Source organism: Atractosteus spatula, chromosome 14, assembly GCF_055471065.1.
Source record: "Atractosteus spatula isolate fAtrSpa1 chromosome 14, fAtrSpa1.hap1, whole genome shotgun sequence".
Lineage (NCBI taxonomy): Eukaryota > Metazoa > Chordata > Actinopteri > Semionotiformes > Lepisosteidae > Atractosteus > Atractosteus spatula.
Window position 1 is genome coordinate 25,846,069 of NC_142719.1, and position 23,943 is coordinate 25,870,011.

A 23,943-nucleotide genomic window follows, 5' to 3' on the forward strand; every position below is an offset into this window, starting at 1 on the left:
TGCAGATGTTGAAAAGCGACGAAGAGTCAGATCAATGGCTAGCTGGTACGCGGAGAATGAGAAAATGTGTGGTTTCTGGTTGAGATCGACTGTGCATCGGAGCAGCAAACGAGAATATTGAGTAGTGTACGCAGTGTCTTGGTACCGTCTATGAAAGGACGCACGCGAGACAGGGATCTCGTAGGTATTTATAGCGTTTGGGAGAGGAATGGATTGTCAGGAGCGATTGCTATTAAGTGACAGCTGAGTCTGATTGAGCTTGGTTGTTGTCATCCCTCCCAAACGTTTGTTATAAACTCCATTTTGTAAAGATTTAGCTTTCTTTGTGAACATCTAAATGTACTGTAATCATAACACTTCAGCTTCCCCTTTTCTCTTCTCATATTGTGACTCCCTTGTAAAACTCTGTAAGGTTTATCAAGCTAAGTACAGTATATCAGAACTCCTCTGAGGCTGATTTAGTTATTAAGGCTTCTTATGACATTAAATCCAATGGAAGTTATGCTTGCTAGTTATTACTGTATTTCACCGTTCCTAGCATGATGTCTAATCTAGGTGCTAGCAAATTTTTGCTCTGATGTTTCATAATCAATTGGCTTTTTTATTATGAGAGCTCAGTGTTGCATCCTACTCAATGGGATTACAGTAGCTCATACAAAAAAAATAATTGCCATTACATTTCATCTGTACTGTTTATTTTTGCCCCTTGAAATTAATTGATGAATAATCCCTGAATTCTCCAGCGAAATTGTCCTCATACCTGAAAGTTCTCTGAGCACATCTGTGATGCCCTCAGGCAATTCCTTTGTTAAAGATTGTATGTATTTATGTGGCCTTTCAACTTGAAAGCTAGACAAATCAAATCCATTTATTCCCCAACTCTGACTCCCTAAATCCCAAGATTACCCCTTTTCTCTGTAATTGGTGCCTGTTTTTTCTCTTTGATAATTTGCTTCCTGCTAATGGACATAGCTAGAATGTGTGCCTTAAAGCAACACCTATTTCAGATGTGCTCACAGCACTTTTTAATTTCTAAATGGCATTTCTCTGCCTGTGGTTGTATGTGTCATCTTTGTTTTAGTTAACTTTAGGCATTTAATGCACAGTTTAATTTACTAATACATTTTCAAATAAAATATGTTAATTAGGTTGCTTTGCTCCTTATTCTCCTACAACACTGTTGAAAAAACTAAAATCTTTCATGAGCTCCAGAGCTTCAGGTTTCAAGCATGTTTGCATGAGTGTCTTAGAGCCACCAGTTTCTTATTTTGTTTGTGTAGTACAAGAACTACAAAGTGATATTGTAAATCTCAATACATTTAGAATGCATTTAGAATTCTGTTCAGCCAATACATTCATTATTCTTTCCCTTTTTAATTTGCCACTATGACTTCTAACACCTGCTGTATAATTTAGGAGCATTTCTATGTCTTATACTTTGGATGCAATTGATGAAACCATGTATATTGGGATACAGGTGTACTCCAACTTGCATAATGTACTTGTTTTAAAAAGCTGTTGCCAAATGACACAATCCACATTCTCCTTCAATCACACTTGCAAACAGAATTGATTGGCACACACTGACAAAGCATATTACATTAAATTATTTTTCAGCTTTGTCTTATTAAAATAATTTGACATTTCCTATTTTGACATGCTCATTAATTTATTATTTTCTCCATGCTTTTTATCTATGTCAGAGTACATTTATTGGAATTTTCTGTGTTTGTAAATGGATTTTATAAAACAACAGTATCTAAATGAAAGCCTTAATTTTGTGTGCCTGTTTTGAGCAATTCATTAGAATTTTAAGTCCTTTGAGATATATACCATTGTTTGCAGTCCTCTAATTGTGAATATAGTACTTTTCTTTTTATTTCAGTCAGCTACATTTTGGCTTTGCTGTTATTGTTGCCTTAGAGATGGTTAGGTTAAAGGCTGAAGTCCATTTTGAAACGAAGGCTTTCTGTGCTCCTCCACAATGTTACCAATTTAGTTCTGAGTAAATGTAACTTGCTTTTATTATGACCTACATGTCCTTATTGCCTGCCTCATTCCTCAGAGTAATTTCATAACATTTCAATGTTTTGCCTCAAGGGTTTAAGAAATTTTCTATCATTGCTTTGCCAGTGATGTTCCTAACAGTTTCAGCCCCGTTGCTTCTAATTTGGTCACTTTTTCTAGCTTCTCTTCATTCCAAACGAAAACCAGGTCCTCATTAATATATGACACCTCAACCTTCACCCTGTCTGTTCTCCGGTTTCTTCCAAACTTGTGCTTCTCTGTTTTACTTCTTGTCCTGAATCATCCACTGATATAAACCAAATTATTTCGATTAACCCAAATAGGTTTCTTTACTTTATTTTAGTATTAGCTTTTCAAATGGGTTTTGAACCTACAGTATAGGAATGATAAAACAAGGGCAAAGACTTCAAGGCAAAGGTCTTAGCATTACATTGTGACACTGTGACATAGAAATGCAGTTTCCACTACTCTCCTCTCAGTTTCTTTCACTGGGACTGAGAATGACCCAAATGATAGTAGTTCATTACTACTCCAATTAAATCCATTTGTAAGACATTAAAGCTCTTTAAATATTCATCTTATTCAAGATTTATGTGGTTATGGGACCAATTTTGAAATTTCCTCTTGAAATTTAACATAAGGTGATGAAGCACTGCGTTCAACTGAGCCTTCTTTGGGTGTGATTAAATAAACATTTTTTACTTGTTCCTTTGCAGCCTAGGCATGCTGATGCAGCTACCTACTTGAACTGCACCAAAGAAGCTAACCTGTACAGGCCTTCAGCTGGAGTTCAAGACGGACTCTTTTCCAGTCTGAGTCTGTGTTACGTTGTTGTCTGACAGTGACTGAGATTTCTCAGCTCACAGAGTACGAAAGGCTTATTGTCACAAATATTGGGTGGCCTTAGGTCAGCCCTGGTGTCCTCAGTCATGCAGCAGCAACTGGTTTACCCTTACAATCGATGCATGCTATCTTGAAAGATCTGCAGATCTTGCATTGTTGTTTAAAATGGCAAGTGGCTCTGTTAAGTATGAGCTTGAGAAGAGCAAAAGCACAGTCCTCATTCTTTCTTTGCTGGGTCTTGGAATGCAGCAAAAAAGGGAAGTGACTAGCCACTGGACTTTCTCAAATAGGACAGAATACAAAGAAAAATAATTGGTGAATCCAAATTTAACATACATACATGTATAATAAATCTTGTATACCATCTGCACACATAAAGTACAGCCACGTCTATGATTTCAAAGATCTAGTCATTTAGGTTAGCACTCCTCTTGGGATGGAGCTAATGGGAATTAATGCAGGGTTTCTGGTGAAGATCCAGTAAGTGCATCTGAATGTATGAAAGAAATACAACCTGACACAAGAAAGTGTGCTGGGTAAAGATATAAAAGCATTATGTAAAGTGGTTTTGAAAACTTCCAAGTATAAATCTCTAACTTTAGTATTAAATGTTTTATTTTATGTTATTTTCCCCTTTGTTTTTAGTGATAGCTGCTATTACAGTAAGTGCCCCTGAGACGTTCAAGAGGATGAATGGAGTGAAATTTGTTGTAAGAAAAAGAGAAATAAAAATGTCTGAGTTTCTTGGCATGCCTTGTACAACAAATCCAATATCATATTCATTTCTGTGATCTGTTAAGAGACTGATGTGATATTCTCACTTTAATGAACTCAGTGATTACCCATTGTGTATGAGTTATCCTTTCATTACTGTAGTGTACATTAATTGGAAGGATTCTTTAATTCAAGAGGAGAGGATTATTTGCAAATGGTCATATTTAAATGTATTTATGTTATGCATTAAATCATAACATAATTTGACTCAGGCCTACTCATATTATAGTTCTTTACTAAGGTTTATCATTTAAACTGTTTTGTAATACCTGCAAAATACAATATCTGTTCTATCTAGTTCATGTAATGCAGTAATTTTGAACTGATTCACACACTTAATGTAATGGTAATTAGGAACAATCACAATATTAACAAATTAAGGCAACACAGATTTCATCCTGTTGACTTTCTTATTGCAACAGACTGACCTGTTAGACCATACTAAAACTCCTTGTTACAAAATCTCATCAGATGACTCCCAAATTGCCCAGCACCTTATCACCTAATCAATAGTCAAACACTCATACAATTTGACAAGCATCTACAGAGGGAAACAGCAATCACTTACACCCACAAAGCCTATGATATTGACTTGTGGAGATAACACTGGGCCAACTCAATCATGCAGTAGGACTGGTTCACCAGATTAAGTCCACAAGGATTTTTGTTGAGAGCTGGATTTCATCTCCAGTTGAATAAACACACACCTAATAAAAATGCTACTTAAAGGACTAGCATTCATTTGTAGGTACAGTATAGGTTTCTGGTAAAAAAACCTGCAGCTTTTGGTTGCTGCCTTTACTATGAAATATGACATGTTGCAATAAGGATATCCTGGAGAGGTGTGCATATTTATTTTTCACTGAAACACATGCCAAAACATCAATTTTTGAAATACTATTTCTAATTAGTATTTAAATGCTAAATACTTTTAAAACTAATGTTGTTTGACTTGTTAAGTATAAGGGGAATTAACTCCAGGTGGCACAGTGGTACAGTGGCTAGCATTGCTGTCTCGCAACGCTGGGGCCTGGCTTCAATACTGCTGTCTGTGTGGAGTTTGTAGGTTCTCCCTGTGTTCTTGTGGGTTTTCCATCCAGGGTGCAACCTGGCTTGCACCTGTTGCTGGAGTAGGCTCTGGTTTCCCCATGGCCTGAAAATGGATGAATGGATTTTAACAGTGCTTTTCACTGATTCATAATTAGGATTCATAGTCATCTGCATGATTCTGACAAGATTCTCATAATCAAAAATATCACTTCTTTATTTGCATTGATACTTTTTAGTTCCTAAAAGTTTATTAACTTCTTAGAACAATTATATGTGTAGAACAGACAATACATCAAACATATGAAGAGAAGGCTAATTAAATTGAAGATGACACAATGCATATGACTATGCTGTCTCAGACTGTGTACTAGCAAAATACAATGTGGTCACACATCTTCCCAAAAGAAATGTCTAAAAATGAGTGCAATCAAGCATGGGTTGGTTATTGATATCTCATTCTCCAACTAACCTCGTGAAAGCTACGTTTTGGCTGCAGTTAATTGTTCAAATAAAAATTGTTGTGACCTGGTAATCATCATTGAGCATGAATGGTCTAGGGGGTCAGTGGTATGGTCACACCAGTCACATGCCAAAGCACTTTAACACAGGATACTCCCCAGAACACTTGTAGATGCAGTCAAGTATTAACTGTATCTGTAACAGAGAGGGTTAGGTCCCATCTTCATCTTGAACTGCCATGCAGAGACTCGTTCATAAAACATACCATTTACGCGACCAGACAAGGCTGTTACTGTACCATCTCACTGAGAGATGCTGGTAGGTTAATTAGCTTCTGGTCCCAGTGTGAGAGTGTGCCCTGCAACAGACAGGTGTCCCAGCCAAGATGCATCCTGCCTTGCGTCCACTGCTTGCACAGGTAGGCTCTGACTCCCACTCGACCCTGAATTGGATGAAAAGGTTAGAAGATGAATGTGTGGAATTATACCAGGGCAGCTGTATGTGTTGGTTACTGATTTAGAATTGTAAATATTAAGCTGTGGGATCAAACCCTGGATTTGGTACTCATAGACCTGGTCTATGACTCATAGACATATTCTCCCATCTCAGTTGTTGAACTCTGAACAATGTCACCATTGCCTTCCCCTAACAAGTTTCCTTCTTGCTCAGCTGCTAATTTTGAGGGCAAGTTCTGGCAGTGTCTGTGTGGTAGGATATACCTTGCATTTGAATGATGAACTTCATTCTGCTGAAAGGAATATGTGTTGTCACATTACTTTTTGCACATTAATGTTTTTCTACAACTTTATCACTGAATTGCTGTGAAAGCCCTAATGGTTTCCAGAGTCACATCTTCTTGACATTTACTACCTGACAGAGACAGGTGTATTTATTCTGAATGGCGAACCACTGTAATTGCACCTTGGCAGGGGTCATTCAGTTAAATGTGTGACTTGCCATTTAGTAATTTTGTGCACCTCAACTCTTCTCGGTTTGCCATAGTAAGGGTGTGATTACTCAAACTAACAACAAATTTTAGTTTTCAGCATTTAACTTCTTTCACCCATATTCACATATTCAGTTTGCACTATACATCATTTATAGTTTTAAAAGGGGGATGAATACTATTTCAGGTTTCAGCATGTAAACAAATATGCACAGTTCATTGTAAGCTTTGTAGTTTATGTGGTTGTCTAGTTTAAAAAAAATAATCTGTGCAGGTAGGTCATGTTACATTTCTGAAAAATGAGTTTGAAACTTAATTGGGTCAGGATCCTCTGGTTTTGATATCCCAGGTGATTATGTTGTTTTAGCAGATGACTGGCCCCTTTATACAGTAGGTACAGTAGATTATTGTTTCCTTGTCTTGTATCTTTTCATTTTGGATACTTTAACATTGCCTGGAGTGATTTCAATGAAAAGACAATCAATAGTGGGGTAATGAGTCACCTCTCCGATGAATTGGTATTTTAATGTGCACATTGCTGTTTTATAGACCAATCATACAAGCAAGTTCACCAATGAACAATACACACGCAATACATTTTTACAGCTCTTAAATGTCATGTCACTTTTTAGAATTGACTTTATAAAGGAATTTTCTTTTCTTAATAAAATTACAAAAAATTGACTTGTATTTTATTTGCTGCACCCCATTGCGATTTTAAAGGAGAAATCTGTTTACCTCTCTGTTTTTGCTTTTTAATTGCACATAACTAAGAACCATGAACATTCTGCAACCAAATCAATTCCAAGCATAAAGTGAAACATACAGTAACTATATATAGGAACAAGTAATAGGTTTATTCCATGCTGAAAAAAAGAAGAAAGAGAACACAAAGTTTCGGCCGTGGAGCCTTCTTCACACCTGAAGAAGGCTCCACGGCCGAAACGTTGTGTTCTCTTTCTTCTTTTTTTCAGCATGGAATAAACCTATTACTTGTTCCTTTGCAGCCTACGCATGCTGACGCAGCTACCCACCTAAATAACTATATATAAACTTGTGTTTATCACATTAATACAGCAACAGCTGCTGCTCTTAATAAACATTATCCTTTAGTATTCACAATTAACAATAAAAAATATTTGAGAACAAACGTTTCTTTACAATTTAAATGTAACACTAGCTTGGCTTTAGATTAAAAAATGAATATCAATAAAACAATAAATTGTGGTCAAACCTGTCAAAAATAAGATGGATGTGGCAATCTCGGAGCAGTTTGTGGAAACAGAGCCTAGAGAAACTTGCAACCATGTAAAAAGAGGGTGTTATGATCTACAATTTGGAAATCACTCTGACCCAAACCAAAATTCACACTGATGTGAACTAGGGGGTGGGCAAAGGGTGGGGGGTGTCCAGAAATATTAAATATGTTCAGAAAGATAATTTATACACATTATAAACACAGCCCCCTGGAAACATTGCCTGGTACCAATGTCTTAAAATATTTATTGTTGAATTTTAAATGGATTTGTCCTGCGGTGTCCAAAATAATGTAGCAAAAATGCAAATGCAAATACATGAGAAAGTTGCGATGTGTTTTAATGAAAAATTTCACATTTTATGTTCCGATTATATGATGAGGGAAAAAAAATTAAATCTCTTCAAAGCTTTAATTTTATTTTATTTTTATTAAAAACACACAGCTTTGTAAAAAAAAACGTTAAAAAGTTTTGGGTAAAAAAGTGAATGAATCTGGAATGTGGTGGTGAAAGTGAATGAATTTAGAATGAATCATACAGGAAAAATTGTTTCGAGATGTAAACTAGTAAACTCAGAAAAAATATGGATAATGCTTCTTATCTTTTATCTCTTTAGCACATTTACCAGATTTTAGGTCGTTTTGAATAATGAGATAAATTGTGTATGTACAGTACAGTGCTGTGTAAAAGTCTTACACAATTTTCTTTCAGTTAATAATGACAGATCTGTATTTTGTAGTGCAATGAATGTGTAAAGAAGATCAAGTGATGTTAAAGACAAGGAACATCTGTCAATGAATCAATTAGATTTGATTGGAACACGATGGATATTGGCTACTCATGTATAGTTTATCTTGAGCTACTGTGATCAAGCTTTTGAAGATTCTAATTAATGTGAATTAAAGACTACTACAAACAAGCTAGGTTTATTTTAGTTTTATACTAAAACTAAGTTGTATATATAACATTCCAGGTTATTTTAATCCTAGCTAAATGGAGACCTTGTAGAAATTGTTGATGTTGTCAAAATATATAAATATATAATTATTCATATATAATATAATTAATATACTATATAATAGTCATCATCATTCTTAATTTAACCACTTAAGTCAGTTGAGAACAAATTTACATTATTGTTGTGCAGAATACAAAGCAGAGAAATACAGAATGAATAATCAATAAAATGTAAATAACAGGACAAAACACAATTTGATGTGGTAGTTTTATCAAGTGAGAATATGAGGGAGAAAATATTTAATCATGCAAGTGAAAATGCCCTTAGATACAAAGGTAGATATATTTAACTTTCTCTGCAGGTTGCTGACTTGCACCTACAGTATAGTACAGTATATCTATCTAGACTGGACTATAGTTTTTATTTTATTAACATGATATTTGAAAGCTAAAACACTGTCCAACCAGATGCCTAAAGGTTTCCAACTGTGACTTTTTGCCTCTTTAAACTAAATTACTTTGTTATTCTTACTGGGGTGGCTGTTTGAATTATTGTATTGAATTGATGCATTTGGTGTTCATAAGAGGATCATTGTAAGAAAACAGCTTGATGTGGTCAATAAACCATTATATTGCAACCACTGATTGTGTCTAAGATGTTCTGTAAAGGAACAAGTAAAAAGTTTATTCCATGCTGAAAATAGAAGAAAGGAAACGCAACGTTTTGGCTGTGGAGCCTTCTTCAGGTTTGAGAAAGACAGGGCAGACAGCAAAGATGAAATAGTTAGGAGAATAAAAGCTGGGAGAGTGGAGGAGGCAGGAGCAGGGGGGAGGCAGAGTGGGCACTTAGGTGGCGCGAAGTCGAGAGAGGTGAAGAGAGGTGTGAAGTCAAAACCTGCAAATGAATAGAGAGGATTAGAAGAAAGATGTTCTGTATGTGCAATACATGATATGTCTGTACAAACTATTGGGCACAGTTATCATGTTAGATAGCACATTAAAGCTACTGTATATGGACTAGAATAAACAAAAAATGCGTCACTGGTCTGAGAGATCTCCAATCTAAGGAATGTGGGCTGATGCCATTTAATAAATATAAGGATTGAATGATTTATTGGAGAAAGAGAAAATATCTCCTTCGCATTGTTATGTGTCAGGCAACAAACACCTTTCTAAAATGGTAACTGAAGTTTAATTCAGGATAGCTAGATTCTGTATATGGTGTAACGCATGCCATTTATTAATACAGAAGTGTACAGGCATACAAAGGTTTGATCTAACATCATTAACTACAGCAACCAAAAATGTACTTTGGCAACCTATCCCAGTTTCTGATTTTTATTTACTGTGTTTGTATTCAATATGTGTTTGCTAGGGTGGCACAGTGGTTAGCATTGTTGTCTTGCAGCACTGGGACCCTAGGTTCAATTGCTGGCATGCTATCTATGTGGAGTGCGTATGTTCTCCAATAATTAATTTGGATTTCCTCCAGGTGCTCTGGTTTCCCCCCACAGTCTGAAGACATGCTGGTACAGTAGGTTAATTGGCCCTGGTGTGAGTGTGTGTGATGGACTGAAATCCATCCAGGGCGTATCGTGCCTTGCGTCAGAGATAGAGTCCAGCTCCTCTTTAGTCCTATATTGAATAAAACAGTTTGATGAATGGGTGGATGTTGCTTAACCCTAAGTGTTAAGGTTTCTTATATGATATTTGTGCCTTTGTCTTTACAATTTCAGTATGAAAATGATTTTCCTCCTATAATTTCCTAGTATTTATTTCTGATTTCAAAAATAGATTTTCCATAGTGACTTTTCACTTTACACAGTAAGTATCTGTAGTGTATGTACAATTACATCTTTATTTGATTTAATTGTTATAGGTACAGTCAAAGCCAATGTGTTTCTGGTATAGTTTAATAATTAAAGGTACAGTGAGCATTATTACTTTTTACAGTGCTCAGATCAAGGCAAGAAGCCTTATGGAATAAGTCTATCAGTAAAAGATACTCGTATTATGGTAATCGGTTTCATCAGCACTCCCCTCTTTTAACTCATTTGTTTTTATCTATGATCATGCCTTTTTTTAAAAATAAGCTGGTTCATCTTTGCCTTCATAATCATTGAAAAAATAATTGATGCATGAGAGAAGATCTCTGATGTGCAACACGAGCTGGGATTCACAACTAATGTTTACTTCAGTCTGACTTGGGTGAATTGAGCAGAAAGATATACTTTACTTTTTATTTCTATAAAGTGCTCAAGTAAAGAAAGGTTCATGTAAAAAAAAAGATTCAACCAGTCAGATTTGAAAGGGTTATATGAAACCTTCAGGGTTTCAGGAAAAAAAAAAACACTCAGACTTGGGGACAGCATTCTGCTGTAGAAAGATAGTATCTCAGAGATGCGCAGATGAAGTGCAGTTGCAGTCAAGAGACCAGAGGGGCACAATCGCATATCATTTAGTTTTCACTCTTACCCCTGGAGACATATTTATAGAGAGTAAATTCCTGAGTGACCCAAAGGCCTGATCATTCAAATATCCTCAACTACTTCACCACTTTTGCTCCAAGAAATCAAAGGGTTTTGAAAGATATAATCTCAAGCAGCCTTATATCTTACAACACATAGGTTTACAAAAAGACAGTTGCTTCCCTGTTCATTCTTACATAAGAGATAAGACAGCACAATATCCCAAGGAGAGGCAGAACAAGTCAGCATTATACACATTGAAGAACCTTGTAATGAATTTATCATCTTGTTTTTTATGCATATTTTCATGGGCAAGGTGAATACATTTTTTTGCTTTTCTTCTTTTTTTCTTACTTTTTTGCATTCATTTAAGTATAGCTGTGATTCTCTTTTTTACTATTATCCATAACATGACGTAAAGTTTACAGTCTTCTGATAATTAACACACAGATGTAAATATACATTATATATAACTGCAAAATCTACTTAATCTATGTATACAGCTTCTTTATTGTGCAAAAAAGGGGAAATATTGTGTTGATTGTGTAATAAAAGTGAGACTGTTAACTTTTCCTCCAGCAATGCATTCAGGCTTGCAAACAAAGAAATGAGCACAAATTGTAAATGTGACAGACCCTGGACTTACAACTGTGTGTTAAAACACTGTGAACTGAGTTTAACCTGCATTTGTCACATTAATATACACTTATGCTATAAAAAAGCTGTTTATTGCAAATGAAAGAAAGCTTGTTACCATATTATTGTGAAAACAGAAAAAGCAATAATTTTGTTGTTGGTTAAGAAAATATTATTTCCTATTTTAGTGAAATTTATCTTGTTATTATGAGATAGCAAATTATATCTTTATTATGGGGTACTTTAATATCTCGCAATAATGAGATAGCACATTATTGTGTAATTACAAAATAGCAATAATCATTTGAGCATATGAACAACATTTTACATTGTGAAATGACAAAACGTAAGAGCTGCTAAGCCAGCGATGTTCAGCAGGAACTTTGGGTTTCACGTCCGTGACAATATCCGACACTGAAGAATGTGAGCGGATGTTTGACTGCGGTTTAGTTTAGTCTAACATTTAAATAGTAATATTTAAATGTTAGAATTTTTAGCTAATGTGTAGACAATAAGCATGAGGACTCAGACTTGGAATACAATAAGCATGAGGACATTCAGTCTTGCCCTTAAACAAGAAAGATTATACTGTACCATGCAATTGATTCCACTGCTTAAAACTGAAAGTTAACTAATGATAATGTAGGTATTGTTTGACAATTATGCTACCACATGATTATCACATAAAGTAAGCAATAAAGTACTATCTCATAATAATGACATAATGTACCATCTTTAATAACAACATACACACATGAAATATTTTTTCTTGATGGCAGAAATGTATTTCAGTAGTAATGCACTTCAGATTAAAATAGTTCCTCAGAAGGAAAATGTATATACATACTGTATAGAACTCTCAAAATCGTAGTTATGTTACTGAAGTTGTGACACAGCACAGCTTCTACCAAAAGTACTGTACAATAACTTATTGAATCTGTTATAGTCACCACATACAGTAGAGAAATCTGATTTTGATAGGTAGAATTTAGCTCGAACTTGCAGCAGAGGGCTTAAAAATCTAGAGGCAATTAAGGGATCTACTGTATGCTCCCAAATCTAAATCCAGAGAGCTGGTGATGAGCATAATGACACAGGTGAAAGAATGGAAGTTTTGTACAGTAGCTATTCTATGTATCACCTCATGATAGTCACTTCATGACTTATTTAATAAAGGTGGTGTCTTGATATTCCTGTAAACATTTAGGGATACTGTACTTGTAATTCTCCATACAAAGTAATATTCAAACTTAATTAGCTGGTAAGGCCATTTTATTTTTAAAAAATAAAAGAAAATATATTAGGTTTCCAATTTGAATAAAAAGACAGTATTGGATAAATAGAAAAGTATTCTGTGCAGGTGTATGGAGATGGGATAAGACACCCAAAGCTCATGACATTTTCAGTAAGCAATTGTTTTTAGGAAATGTGTTTTTCATTGTTTTTCTTATTATGTTTAGGCCAGCGATATAAATTTGTAAACAAGATAAATAATTGTTAAACATTTTTACATTTTGATTTCAGAAACGGCACCTGAAGTACTATTTTGTTAGGTGTTGTGTAGATTTACTCTATAAAAGCTAAGATTAAATTTAAAATACCTAAAAGTGCAAGCACAGATATATCTTGGGAGCTGGCTTTCTTAGGATGAAATAATGCTCTTCACTATATTTTAGTCTTTGCATGTCCTTTTTAACATTGCAGACTCTGCACTCTACAGCTAGCTGTTTACAGCCACACACCAATGCTTCCTATCTGACAGATGAATAGATCTTGAAGACTGATGTATTTTAGGTTGTGAATATTTCAACTTGAGTAGTTATTAAATTATATATAAATTACTGCAACAACTATAGAAAGGATTTAAAGAATAGGATGGAAATCCATAAAACTTCTGAATGCATAAAACCAAAAATGAGAAAAGGAATTTACTGTATTTCCAGCTTCCTTTAAAACCCTATCAGTGATAAGCATATACAGCACACTGGTCCCAATATATATCTATGAATGAATTTCTTAGATTAACAGGCTTGCTTAAATGTAGTGTCGTAGTCTAAATGTAAGAAGTTAAAATTACATTGTCTGCCATGTATCTGTTAAATAGCAAATATGTAAATACAATTTCCAGTTTCTGTGGAATTTGACATACAGTAAAGGTGGCAGCTAAATTTTTACACTATTTTGGTTCACCTCACTCTTCAGCTGTTAATTTCCCATTTTCAGTAATCCCGTACGACACTCAAAATGCCCGACAGGCAGTCTGGTACTCTCTGCAAGTAGAGCTTTGCTATTTTATCAGTAAGGTCAGTGTGCATCATCTTTCCTCCAGTTCTTTTGTATATAACATAAATCGATCTTAAGTGGTTTCCATGGTATAAAATAACAAACCAGATACAGTACACTCATGTCTTTCATTAAAAGATTAATTTTGTGCAACACAAATCAACGGCGGGTTGTTCTTCTGCTTCCTTTCCTATCTGCACCATCGTCTGGGAGGTTTGTAAACTCTATCAGGAATGAGTTTCAGGCTAGAAAACATGCAGCTATCTTCTGCTGCTGTAGGAAACGGAAAAGGTGTTGTCAAGAAAGTAAGATAAATACCCCAAAGTGCATATGACTCTGAATTCTGGGCTTCTTGCAGTGTTAGATAATATTTCTTGGCTTAAGCTTGGTTTCTAAATCCTGTTCTTATTGACCTTACTGTCTTCTAGCATTCCATCCAGCTGCGTTCTTCATTGCTTAACAGAGCCACTTGTTAAATTACTGATTTAATTTATTGGGAATATTTGATTGAATTTAGACTTTAAACTGCTAGGGATTTGAAGTTAACTATTACATTTTATACACAGTTAGAAATATTCAATTTTTGAACTGTGGACTAGCTGAAGACGGTGACAAACGTCTAATTAAGCAAATGATTAATTTGATGACAGGTTTAATTAAATACCAGAGAACTTAGCTGGGACCACACTTTGTACTAGGTGGGGCACCCCAGATTGGGAAGCCCTGACTTAAATGTTAAGTGAAATAATTCTAAGACTAGGGATAATACCATAAGAACAAAGGAATGTCAAAATACTAGGACCTTGCGCCTTAATCAATGTGTGATTAGTTTGATTGTACTCAACATTTTTCTACAGCTGTGCAATCACAGTGATTGAGTGCTAGGACAGAACAATTGTTGTCATTCTTAAAAAAAGGTTAATAGGAAAATAAGACCACCTTGAGGTTTCTCCTACAGTACATCAACAAGAACAAAAACAGAGCTTTGTGTCTCACAGGCAGGGGCTTTCACTAAGAGTGTCTCTAGTCTTTTTCATGATGTTGCTAGTTATAGTACATCACTCTGACAGTCCTGTGTCTGCAATGCCTAGATAAGTTATGTAGGTGTTTTGAGGTAACAGTAAAATTTCAGAAAATTAAAAATGAATTCAACAAAAAGATAAACATTGGTGGTTTAAAGTTGAAAGAACTTTATTTTGATTTAATTTTAAAAATAAACAATTTTATCTACCATTTTATCATTTACTTTATTATTTACAGTTTGTGTTTCAAAACCCTTTTAACTTAAAGTAGCATACCGTTGTTCTGAGGACAACATACTGCTGCAGATATTATTCATGACAAGTATTTCTTCCTTTTTGATGAAACTATTCTCCTGAATTTGCAATATGTATTTTCATGTCAAATGGCACCTGCTGGGCACTCCTTCAAAGAAAAATTGGAATGGCACGACAGTGTCTTCTCAGAAGAGAATGAGGTCTTTTGAATAAATTTAGGGTTTGCAGACAAGTAATACTCCTTTCTGCTATGTTACAGGTGTTATAATTCCTTAACACACCTAGGAAACCTGACCAGATCTTTGGCAACACTGTAGATAGCTACAGGAACGTAACTGATAGAAGCAGAAACTGCATGTTTCTCTCAGCTTACCTCTAGCTTCAGTTGTTTCCATATTAAATGCAAAATTGTTACAATCAGATTAAAGGTAATCAGTACGAAACTGAAAAATTACAATTAGTCTTTATGAAGACATGGTATATGCAAAATGTTGAACAATTATACTGTTTAATTATCAATGTTTAATCAATTCTTTCTCTTACATGAAGCAAAAGGCTGACAATATCTTTGAAAGTTAATGCATTTTCCCTGTTTAGTGTATCTTTATACTGAAGTCAAAAAGGAAATCTATTGTTGAAAGCTGAAAGTGGCTATAAATCTTACATTTCCATTAAATTTGTAGGACAAGCAATTATATAATGGGCTTCATTTTCAGTCACTCTTCATCTTTGCGAGATGCTGAAGAAGAAAAAGTAATACATCCCATCTGTATGAGGTTTAGACAACATCTGCTGCCAATCTTCATCCACGTTACCACATGCCTTGAATAAATTTAGTGGCATGCTGGGCTTTAGCCTTTATTTAACCTCTTTTCCTTTACTGTTCAGGCTAATTTAAGTCTAGAAATTTTATCCCAGACTCCAGTGTGGGACGTCGAAACATATCTTTGTGTTTTGGTTTCCTGGAGAATGTCATGAGTTTATTTTGTGCTTCACAATCTGTCAACTGACCAAAGCCTGCACTGCTTAGCTCTTATTTGCATAACATCCACTTCCTTTATTAATGATGGAGCCCACAAGAAATTGAGCTGTAACTATATCTGTAACCTAGTTCCTCAAGTAATGATTTTTCTCATTCTTGTTATTTTACTTTCTTGTTTCCAAAAGGAGTGATTTCTTAATCAGGACAGATGCATTTAGACAGGAGGTGGATATTAGCCTGCAGCTGGGTGAAAAAGATTCCATTTATCTCTTACTCCCCAGATGAGTCAGGGCTGAGCCCTTGGTGTTCTCTTTCTCATGAGTACTGAACAAGGTGACTAAGAGACTAAGTTCAAATTTTACACCAGTTATATTAGACTATAATATTACTATGGTCCATTCAGTCAGTACCATATTCAGTCAGTATTCAGTCAGTACCATACCATAGAAAAGACCTTTGCAGCATTTTAAACTATACATTTACATTTGCTTTGTAGTTGGTGCAATCTCTTTATTTTCTGTAATAGCAACAACAACTAGAGGCTTTCAGTGTGCTATTGTTTGTTTTTCCACAAATTGAGGAAGAATAAAGGAAAATGCTTTAGAAGCAGGAGCCTTGTTCTTATTTAGTAGTTTATGCTTTATATTTATTGTTTACAAACTGATCCCTTCTTTTTATTATTGCTTCTTGATGTTTTACGGCATAAAGAGATGATGCATGTTTGTTGTTTCCTAAAATGTGCCAGAATACCAAATGATATCTTGTGTAATGCCTATCTGTCCTACTGCTGCGCAATCTGTGATTACCCTTGTTAATACATATGTACCTTCTAGCATGCCCATTCACAACAGTTTAGAAAGCAGCATGTTACTATAGCACTCACAAGAAGTGGGAAGATGATTCTTAATTAATGCTAATCTCTGCACAGCCTTGAATGGATTTGCTATGAAAAACTTTGCATGTGCCAATAGATGAATAGCTGGCTTCTGTTAACTTCTTTCCTTTCCTATTACTGAAGCACTCTTCATTCAGTTAGTTAACATCAATCATTTTTTGGAGGAAGCCAAGGTATTCACCCTCTGTTTCGGAAACACGGTGCATTCACGAGCAGCCAGATACCTCCAGGTGCAATTAGGACTCGGTCAGGCCGATTATCCAAGCTTTGGTAGTACTGACCTGCGTCACCAAAGTTTTCTGTTCCTGAATCCACCTGAAGAATTCCAAGGCTGTCCCAAGCCTCATTCACCTGACAATATCAGTGTCCGGCCCAGCACTGGACCAAGGGATCCAATTTCTCCACCAGGTTCCCACACAGCAGTGCAGCCTCCCTGTCCATTCACTCGCTCTCAGACCAGTCCTGTTCAAAACCGCCTTATTCCTTTCTCTGTATCTGTCACTCTCCACCCTGCCTTGGCCATCTCTGGCAGCCTCCAAAAATCATTGAGCTCTAGCACTTACCAGGATTATCTGCCTATCAGCAAGATGCGGCTGTCACTTCTAGCTTGCTACATCATAACACTTCCACCACTTCACTACAGTAAGTATCTTGTTCCAGACTCCCGCAACCTTTTGGGTAAAGAAGTTCCTCTTGTTTTCTCTTGTTTCAACTGGTCCACTTTCACTTTGTCAATGCCTTAGAGGATTCTGAATACTTGGACTGGGCCCTTCGTACTCTTCTCTGTTCAGGATGAAAAAGGTTTAGTTCCTTCAGCCTGTCAATATCCCTTTCTGGCCTGCTTCTATTCCAGAACAGCAATATCTTCTTTTGTATCATGGTGACCATAATTGCACACAGTATTCTAAATGAGGCCTTTCTATTGCCTTATAGAATTTTAACATTATGTCTGTAAGGGAAGGTGCTTTACTGCTGAAGGTGCAGTAGTGGACTTGGCTGAAAAGACATGGGAGATGACTCCAGAGTGCTCCTGCACTACCTATTGACCCATGTCTAATTTTAGGCTGCTTTAATGGTCTGACTGCAGTCAACAGACAGAGTAACAGCTTACAGTAATGCATTTTTTAAAAGAACTCTGCAGGCACATCAGGCTGTTGTCTGCTTGTGAGAGAAATCTTAGTGAAACTGACACTATTATTTCAGATTTCTGCTGGCTCCCACGTCAGGCTCATCCATCATCTCTTGGTACTTTCAAGGCTGATTGCAGCTCTGTTTCTTAGTGGTGTTCTGTCTTTTCAAAATCCCAAAACACATCTCCTTTTTATGTAAAGTTTAAAAAAGGTTTCAATATGTATACCCTGAAAATTCTGCACAATATACTTTATAGGGTGAGATACAGGAAAACTGAATGCAAATAATGTGTCATAGAGATTCAACAGCATTTGTAAATATCACATTTATCATGGTTTACACATGCTGGTATATATAACTAATGAATGCTATTGCAAAATAAATGATAGGTCTAAAATAGCCATATCAGCAATAACACAGTGGCTTCTGAGGGAAGACACATCTGTGTGTGTGAAGCAGAAAACAGTCCTAAGCATTGCCTGGATAAAATCAGATTGTAAACATTGAAGCCATGATGTTCTGACATTTTTTATCTGCCAGGATATCTTTGAAGAATTTGTCTGGTAATAATACTATTCTTGGAGTGCTATTCAAAAATGTCACAGTGGGTGTGTAGCGGGAGCCGGTCCTGATTTCCATGAAGAGTGTAGTTTAGGACCCTATGCAGACGGTATAATCTGGAAGTGACTGGAATAAGACACCGGGGAAAAAAACGGCAGGATGAGGACGGGATGACGGATAGTGGGGCATGACGACATTGATCCGGTGCTCAAGGGGTGTGGTGCAGGCGAACAAGTACAAAACTATCCAAATAGGGAAACCAGGGCACAGTCCAATGTCCAAAACTGGGAGGTCCATCCGAGATGACAACAAGAATAAAAACAGGGAACGGGGACATGGAACCAGGAACATGGAAGCTAAAAGAAGAGTAACGAGGCCAGGAGCTCAGAGCCCCGGACTCAGCTGGTCAGGACGCCATTCAGAAGCCTGTGCCCTCAAGCCACGGATGTGGGGCGACTTGATGCTAGGCGGGCCTCCGGGCATCCGTCTTCCAATGCAGAGCCCTGAGCTTCAGAGGCATGAGGTTTAAATAATAGACGGGGAACAAGAGGCTGGTGAACGTAATAATGAAACTAAAATACAAAAGGGTCGGTGCGCCCACTAGAAGAGGAATGCCGATTGTGACTGGGTTTCAAGCTCACCTAGGGAATCCACAAACACTTAGGTCCTGGTTTTCATCTTCACTCTTGTGTGTCTGACTATGCCAGTGCACCCACCCCTAGATCCTTCCACCCCAAATAACAGTACAGTACATTGAAACAGGTAGTGTGTAATACAAATTGCTTTTAAAAGTGTAATGCTTTTTGTAGGCCACATAAATTACACATACAAGATGGTGTAGTTGCGGCACAGTACCTTCAAACTAGCAAGAAAAAAAACAGAACCATTTTTTCTGTCAATAATTTTTTTAAAATAAAGATATAAAAAGGGACGCATGCGAAGAATGTGAACTCACACACAAAAAGCTTTAAAAAGTCTAAAGTTAAGCCTTTATTCCACAGAGCCGTCTTCCTGCTGTACTTAAAATGTATCTATATTTAGTGAAACTAAAATATTAATAAGGAAACCTGATATAGCTGTGTTTTTTAAAAATAGAGATGGAAAATTGAAGAACATAACAAGGATCCATCCATCCATTTTCTAACCACTTCTTCCCATTTTGGGGCACAGAAGAACCAGAGCCTATCCCAGCAAGCTGCAGGTACTAGGTGGGGTACACCCTGGATGGGATGCCAGTCCATTACAGGACACATACAGACAGACACAAACACTCACAGCAGGTTCAATTTTTCCCGAAGCCACTTAACCTACCAGTCTGTTTTTGGATTGTTGGAGGAAACCGGAGCACCAGAAGAAGCCTTCATGAACACAGGAGGAACATACAAACTCCATAGATAGCAGAACACACATAGCAGAACCCGGTCCAGAATTAAACCCAGACCCCCACTGCTGGGGGGGCAGTAATGCTAACCACTGCGCCATGGTGCCTCCCCAAAAATATGATTTTATGCATAACAAATACATTTAATATGATTCCTGTTTCAGAATACTTGTCTGTCATCAACATTAGTTACAGAGAAGACATGCCCTCCACACTTTCGTTCTTCCAGCTTCATCCTCTCATATCACTGATCCACAACATCCTCTCATGACCCTCTTACCTCTCCTGGAAGAGCACAGTGTGCTGAGCTTGACCACAAGGTAGTATCATAGTGTAGCTGTGTCTCAGATGAGAAAAAAGTCACTGCCACTGACCAACACTGGCTGTGTCTTCTTCTCTCTGCCTTCAGATTGTCCCAGGCCAACCTTTTTACCACCCTTTCTTGCTTCTTCTCTTGAATGGAAGAATATTTTCATCTTTGTCACAAATGTGACGTATTGGCATTGATACTGGGAGCCAAAGGGATGTGGGAATAGCGTATAATTTAAACACAGAAATCTCATCCGATCTAGTTCAAATGTGACGTCATCATGACAGATGAAGAAAGATGAAACACTCGACACACAGATCCACTCCATTGTATGAATGCTTTGGTCAGCATTTTCTTTTTGTTTTCCATCAACATCCCAGCAGGGGGCGCTCACCCTGTGGTCTGTGTGGGTCCTAATGCCCCAGTATAGTGACGGGGACACTATACTGTAAACAGGCGCAGTCCTTCGGATGAGACGTAAAACCGAGGTCCTGACTCTCTGTGGTCATTAAAAATATCAGGGCGTTTCTCGAAAAGAGTAGGGGTGTAACCCCGGCGTCCTGGCCAAATTTCCCATTGGCCCTTACCAATCATGGCCTCTATGAATTGGCTTCATTACTCTGCTCTCCTCCCCACTAATAGCTGATGTGTGGTGAGCATTCTGGCGCACTATGGCTGCCGTCGCATTATCCAGGTGGATGCTGCACATTGGTGGTGGTGGAGGGGAGTCCCCATTACCTGTAAAGCGCTTTGAGTGGAGTGTCCAGAAAAGCGCTATATAAGTGTAAACAATTATTATTATTATTATTATTATTATTATATATTGCTTCTGTTCTGTCAGTTCTTCTCATCTTTTTATATTGTCAGTGCTGTTCCTATTTTTCTACTATTTAATCTACTCAAAACCTAAAATTTGCCCTTGTCGGATATTAAACGTATTTATTGTTTGTTGTTTGTGAATTGAATTATTCGTTTTTAGTTTTGGAATTCTTAAATTCTTTAATGATATTATGTCTTGATTTGAAGAATCATTGCTTTCCAAAGGTAATTTGTAATAAGCGTTTGATTTTAATGTATTATATCTTTATCAGTCCATTAAAAACCTAAAAGCACAATCAAAATTGATAGCCATTGATTTTTTGGGTGTTTGGGGGGGTTGACCCAGGGGTTATCATGTATTGCTGTTGGGGTGCAAGTCCTTTAAAAGGTTAAGAGCCTGGTATAGAGCCAGATAAGAACATTTCTTCGAGTGTCCCAACCAAGCAGGGACCTGATATTATGGCACCAATTTAATAGCCCCTGGCTCTGTGTTACATTACATCTTATAAGATGTGCCTGAAGATAGCTAGAGATGAGCATAATGGCCATGCAAGATTCTCTACTACTGAAGTGCTGGTGATGGGAGAATAGCATATGAGATGAAGAAGCTGATACTTCCATTATCCAAAAATATCTGATTATAATTATTTCTTAAATACCAGGAGTCATATGGTATAACTATCATAATGATTTAAGAGATTGGAGCACAATGCAATTATATCAGATTATCAGACCCTTTTTTCTTGTTACCTTGGAGTTTTGAGTGACATGGAATAATATATAAGTGGCAAAATAAAGAGAAACAAAGTTATTAATCATTTTGCTATCTAGACATGCTCATTTCCATGTAGAGGAAAAGGAGATCTCTTTGATCTATAGCTTTCACACACTCATTTGCAGCTATTGTTCTTTCAAATGAGAAAATGCAAATGAAGAACACTCCTCTCCTTGCTCTAATCCTAGAGAATATAATTTTGCAGCTCTGTGCTGATAAACAGAATTTGCCTGTTAATATTGTGCCAATTACTGTCACTTAAAAAAGCAATTTGAGGTGAATGAGAACCCCAGGTGACAGTGTGTTTAGCAGGCCTTTCCTTTCTGTTTCACACAGTGCACAAAGCACAGCAGACCAATAATTGCATTCTGACTTTTCAAAGAACTGCACCAGAATTCTCATCTTCTGTCCAAATATTAACATGAAGACCTTCGTTCTGATATTTGCTAAGAATACAGAGTTAGTGGTGAGCCTAAACAGAACTGTAGTTGATGTTCTGTAAAATGTGTGTATAATGCATGTATAGGCCATATTGTGATTAAATTGAAGTCAAAAACATTTTTATTACAAGGAGTATTTCATGGAAAGCAAGAATTTTCATGGAATTGCCTAATTTTATAGGATGTTGTATGTTCTTATACAATGAGAAGAGCTATCCAACGATCTCCCTTGTTGGACTTGCTAACACCTTTTTAAATTTAGTATTAGCAGTTTCAATATAAAAACTAAGGTACCAGTTGTATCAGAGAACTACAATGGAGGGGCCCTGAGTGGGATTTCTGCCCTACAATAATATCTATTAAGATGTTATGGGAAGGAATATTAATTAGCGCTTAACATTTCACAACACTGGCAGGCTAAAAAGACTACAAATTCCAATGTTTGTGACTATAAAGACAGTAGCCATGTACAGTACACTTATTTTGCCTGACATAACAAAATTTGATGAGAATTTCTATGATTTATAGCAATATTTGTATGTGTCCTTAGTATGGTATTTATACATACCAACAAGTGTGTTTCATCTGTCAAAGCCATCTAAAGTATGTCACAAAAAGCAGAATCATAAAAAATAAATATTCATTATTATTCATATCTAAGCATCCATCCACCAAATGTATTGTGATAATGGGCATAAATAAACTCTTCATCCATTGTGTTGGGAAACTTCATTCAATTATTACTTCAAAGGGATAAGGAACCAAATACTGACTTTTACACTCCCCAAATAAAATGTATATTATAATGTGCTATTAATTTCATGATTATAAATACGAATTGCTTGACTTTGAACTGTACAAAACCGTTGTGACTTTTCTTTCCCAGTACTTCTGGAGGGCCGTGATTCCTAATTGTAGTTTGCATGTTCAAACTGGTCACATTCCAGTTCAATTTTTGAAAAATAAAACTAAGAATCTTAAATCAAGTTTAAAATAATATTTCTCACTAATGTTAATTGCTGGTTGGAAGACTGTCACAGCAGGATTCAAGTATTTAATTAGTTTGAATCAATACCAGTATCAACTAACAGCTACACTCTTAAATATGTTCCAAAGTTAATTATAGAAAGCTAATAAGATAGATTTTTAAAAGCCTAATATGAGATTTGAAACATTTATTAATTTAACAGTAATTCCAGACAAAATATTTATTTGGAGCAAACAAATGCATAGCTAAATATTTTTCTAGCTTTGCAATTAAAGAATAGTGAACACTGAGATAGGTAATGTGTGTTATTGTTCTCCTCTCCAAATAACATTTATAATTGCAACAGATAAAGAGTGGGTCTCCTTTCTTTTATGGGTGATTTTGATAGCAGGAGAGAAGATTTTCTTTCCTGTTCACTGGAAAGTGTTCTCTTTGAGCACAGGAAAAAACAAACAAACATCATACACCCTTGCCATTTTCTTCACTGTGGAAATGAGGGTACATGTCATTTTCTTTTGTGACATCCCAAGCCTGTGGCTTCTGGCATAAGAATTCGTAGCACAGTCTTCAGATTTGTAACTTCAGCAAGCTGCAGGCAAAATAGCAAGTAGTGACAAAGGAGTGCAATACTTGTATAAGGATTCTGTACAGTGTGAAATAAAAGATACTAATGTATCTAGTCAG